The sequence below is a fragment of the Vidua macroura genome, chromosome 1, assembly GCF_024509145.1.
Source record: "Vidua macroura isolate BioBank_ID:100142 chromosome 1, ASM2450914v1, whole genome shotgun sequence".
NCBI classification, from domain to species: domain Eukaryota; kingdom Metazoa; phylum Chordata; class Aves; order Passeriformes; family Viduidae; genus Vidua; species Vidua macroura.
The window spans coordinates 25,644,622-25,650,059 of NC_071571.1; positions in this window are offsets into that span (position 1 = coordinate 25,644,622).

Sequence of the window (5,438 nt, forward strand, 5' to 3'; positions counted from 1 at the left end):
CCAGGACTACAGGATTCAAAGGTGGTAACTGAAGTAGCAATTACAAAAATAAAAGACAACTTAAAAAAAAAAAAAAGAAAAAATTCTTCTTGAGCTGGTTTCCTCAGAAATTCTTACTGCTTTTTAAATTCTCTGAGGGATCAGACACAGACGTGATATCTAAAAGGTGGTCATGCAAGCAGCTTTCAGAATGTTGCATGGAAATTATATTTACTCTATCTACTGGCAGGCTTCAGAGTAAAATTGTGTTATCACAGGGTTGAGTAAAAAAATGGGGTGAGAGAAAGCATGCCAATGATAAGTCTCAAGGAATCATAACATGCCTTGAGAGAGTTAAGTGCAAATGCCCAGCAGAAGGTAGCAGATATCCTCTAGACAGGCACTGCCTACCAGGCAAGACATCCCTCAGCACCCTGGTCACAGGCCAGAATCACAGAATATCCTGAGATGTAAGGGACCCACAAGAATATAGTCCAACTTCTAGCCCTGCACAGGCTAACATCAAAAATCACACCATGTGCCGAAGGAGTTGTCCAAGTGTTTCTTGAACTATTACAGGCTTGGGATGTGACCATTTTCCTGGGGAGCCTGTTCCAGTGCCTGTTCCTGGCTGCCAGGGCACACTGTCAACTCATGTTCACCTTGCCATCAACCAAGATCTCTAGAGCCTTTTCCAGCCTCTTGTTCCCCCATCTGTCCTTGCATGCAAGATTATCCAGTCCCAGGTGCTGAATCTGGGACTTAATGTTAAACTTTATGCAGTTTTTTGATTGCTGAGCCCTCTAATTCGTCAAGGTCTCTCTGCAGGGCCTCTCTGACGGAGTCAACAGCTCCTTCTAATTTAGTATCATCAGCAAATTTACTTAGTATACCTTATAGACCTGTGTCCCAATCATTTATAAAAATGTTGAAGAGCACAGGGCCAAAGATGGAGCCTGCAGAACCCCACTAGTGGCAGGTCACCAGTTTGATGTCACCCCATTCACTATAACCTGTGCCTGACCCCTGAGTCAGTTGCTCACCCATTACAGGATGTGTTTATCCAGCTGTGTGATTGATATTTTGTCCAAACGTATCATGTGAGAGACAGTATAAAAAACTTTACTGAAATCTAAAAATATTGTATCAACTGGCTTCCTTTAATCAACTAGGTGGGTTACCTTGTCATAAAAGAAAATTAACTTACAAGCAGGATATTTCCCTCATGAAGGCATGCTGCCTGTGACCAATGATGACTGTATTATCCTTCAGGAGTTTTTCACTACTTCCCAGAATAATCTTATCCATAATTTTACCAGGCACTGATGTGAGACTGACAGATCTGTAGTTACCAGAGTCATCGTCTAGATCTTCTTGAAAATTTGGCAACATTTGCCAGATTCCAGACAACTGAAACCACAACAGACTCCCAAGACCATTGAAAAATCACTGAGTGAGGTGTCACAAGGAAATAATCTCTTTAAGTACCCTGGAATGAATCCCACCAGTCCCTATACACTTAGCAGAACCCAGCTGCAGCAGTAAATACCACATTAGTTCAGAGTTGGCTGGGATATATTGACTAGGAGTCAGTAAGTACATTGAGCTTTTATGTAAGCAGAGAACATTTCCTGCTGATTTAAAAAAATGTGGGTGAAAGGGACAAAATAGGGAGGAAAAGAATAAGGCACAACTGACCAGTGAACATAAAGAATCTGTCTTCATTAAGGTCAGTAGAAACATCCTTCATGTAGCCTGGTGCGTGGTCTCTCTATTGATAGACTAAACACTTCAAGCACTCACTTTCTGCTTCTCCAAGGCTATATCCCTTTACAGAGACTTTTTTTTTTTTTTTTTTTGCCAACACTATTATCTATTTGTGTGTGCTGTGAACCATGAGTATGATACCATATGTAACTTCAACTAAATTAAAGGGTGAGACAAACATAAAGGAACTCAAAGAGATATTAGCAAAGATGGAGATAACACTAATCTGTTTCTGTTGCTGGTTTTGGCTGGGGCAGAGTTGATTTTTCTCCACAGTACCTGGTATGGGGCTGTTTTGGATTCATGCTCGAAACAGCGCTGAAAATTCAGGGGTATTTCAGCTGTTGCTGAGTAGTGCTTACACAGGGTCAAGGCCTTTTCTCTTCATCTCACCCCAGCAGGGAGTGGGCTGTGGATGCACTAGGAATTGGCAGTGGACACAGCCAGGACAGCTGACCCCAGCTGACCCAAGGGATATCCCAGACCATATGCTATCACAATCAGGATGTAAAGCTGGAGGAAGGTTGTCTGGGGGGCCAAGGCTCAGTGACGGGCTGGGCATGTGCCGGCTGGTGGTGAGCAATTGTTTTCATTTGCACCACTTTTGTGGTTTTGTTTCTCTTTGCTATTTTCCTTTTCATTACAATATTATTATTGTTATTGGTTTAAAAATTAATAGGTTAATTAGTTGGAAAAAAATTAATAAACTGTTCTTCTCTCAACCCATGTGTTTTCTTATTTTTACCTTTCCAGTTGCATTCCTCCCATCCTGATGAGGGTGGAGAGTAAGCAAGAGGCTGTGCAGTGCTTTGTTGCTGGCTAGGGTTAAGCCATGACAAGCTGCATATGAAAGCTGTACCTTTGCCCTATGACTGTACATAGTACCATTCCTACACAGATTTGTTAGTCTGTTCATGCTCTTTTAATATGGAATGTACTGAAGGAACATGCTGCTAACAGAAAAAAATCCTACCTGCCACCACTGCTCACTCTCTTCACCCAGTTCAAGTGAGGAATGATTTGCTGGCCTAGCAGCTGCAGCCTCTTCCTAAAGGGCTTCCTTCCTAGAAACCTCTACTTTGTCTCCTGTCAAATATGTGTCATCTTTATTGAGGCTAATTGTCTTCATTAAGTAAATGTTGCCTTCATTACACACATGGAAAACAAAGACTTTTCAATATTTTACACTAAATAGCTGTTAGTGCTACAAATGATAATTATTGTTAGCACCCAGCATCTGTTGTATTAGAGACACTGGTGATGATCAAACATTTCATTAGCAACAAATTAGTCACACAGATCACTCATACTGTTTACATACTTATTCTTACCCTTTTGCATGCTTAGATCAAGACTGCAAACAGCCTATCTCATCAACAGCTACAGAAAAAAAATGCTTTTTCCAGCAGTTGGCAAGTTTTATCTGCACTATGTGTTAAAACAGAATTGAATGAATGGATTTCCAGACATGTTCAAAGATTTCTCACTTTTTGGGGGGACCTGCAAACATGACTTTCATCTGGCAGAGATCAGAAGATGTTAACACGATTTTTAGACATAACAATTTGACTAGTCAAATATACATGTACTCTGGTAGTTCTGATGCACATGCTGTATTTGGACAGTAATGGGGTCAAGTTTGGTTGCATTTTTCTGTCTAGAGCATCTGTAAATCTGTTACACGTTGGTCTGTAACTGGTCTCTGGGAACAGCCTAAGCTTTTCTAAACTTACTGTGTTTTGGAAGTACAGTAAGAATCTTGACAGTTCCATAACAGGATTGTTGATTTACAACTCAGAGCTTTTCTTTTTTCACTAGTTTTTTTTAGTATATATTTTCATAGCTTTGTATTCACTTAGAATTCAAATTTGATAGAAATAATGCCTCCAGATTTACAGCACTGTTTTAACATTAATACTTCCTGCAAAGCTTTTCAGTTCAGCAGTGTTCCAATGGCTGCCCTGAACCACATGCTCTGAACTAGATCGCAGCATATTCAGCTGCCAGGACTTCTGCATCTGTCTAAATGCACTCATTACATGACCATACTAAATTCTAGTCTACAATACAAAATTTTATCTGTTCAACTCATTTTATGTTGCTAGTGAATTTCAAGTTAAAAAGCCTTCAGTACCTGCATACATGCTAAGCCATCTCTTCTCCTGGAAAAACTAATGTATAGCTTTTGTTCCTGGTACACATCTGCATTCCTTGAATACTTCCTGCTATTCTCATTACTGAAACTCAAAAGATGGTAAAGAAGAAATAAAAAGAGAGAGTTGACAAATATAAGAGAGTGCTTTTGTATGAAGACAGACAAAGTCAATTATGACTCTGTTGCTTGAAAAGCCACAACTGAATACCAATATGATACAATCTATAGAAGTATGAAAGAAGGTGAGTATTCTAGAGTACATGAATATAAAATGTCAGAGGACTTATACTACTGGTCAGTTTGCTTGATGATATCCATCAAAACTCACTGCCTTAAAATTATATTTTTTGCCCTGGTGTGCTCTGCACTCAATAAAAATGACAACAATTACTATAAGGAAATATCTACTATAGTAGATATTTTGTTCTCTGGGTAGGAGATATCACTAATAGGTGCAATTTTAAATAAATATTTTAAACAGTTTTTAAAAATCACTGTTCCTATATATTGACTCAGTGCCGTTGTTATTCATACACTGTGCAAGCAAAGTTGTAATTACTTGCCTTCTTAAATCAGATTGCAGTAAGTGTGTCAAATGGATCACTTAGTTACTGAATATTTAAGCTATGAAGATATTTATGCTATATAAATCCTGCCCTCTGGTGTATCTACATGATAATGCATAAAGATAGTAATGATAGTAATGATAGTACTTTATACTGGGTGCCCTTGTAATAGAAGGTGGAAGCTAAAGACCAAGATATTAAAAGACTAAGAAACAATATTTTGAGGAGGGAGGATATGTCCTGAAGAACTGGTTTTACTCCTTAGTTCCTATCTGATACTGAGATTCTAAATACCCATTTCACATATTCCTCTCTTTTAGATATCTAGATTAAGAGCACCAGTACATCACATGGATCTTCTGAGTACTGCAAAGTTAATGAAAGCTAAAAGTGAATGTATTGGCAAAGTAGTATGAACTGCTGAAGCAAGTAGGGTTCTAGGTTGTCAGAGAAGTGAAATTACAGTCTTCTTGTGTCACTTATGTAGCACTGGCCTGAGAAGTGTTTTGCACTAGTAATAAGGTAAATTATTACTTATATTTGTAAAGAAAACAGAGCATGGATCAAAATGGTAACTGTTTACAACAGATTCACTTTATTTCCTGGCAGTCCCATTTCTGACATTCCATAGTTTCCGTTTGGACCAGGCTCACTTTGTTTTCCTGAAAAAAACCCCAAACATATACCCCCCAGTGCCCAAAAAAGAAAAAAAAAAGAAAAAACAAACAAACAAACAAACAACAACAACAACAACAAAACCAAAAAACCCCAAACCAAACCAAAAACCACAAAAACCACAACACCAAAAAACATCCAAAATTCCAATTTAGAATTATTTGTTTAAATGTTTTACTTCACTTACAGCTTAAAGCAAAGATGGCCAAATGTGTAGCTATCGCAGCATCCATTGTGTAGCCATTTTGTGGCTACAAAAAATTGTCAAGTTTGAATAAGGGCTTTGGTCAGGCTCA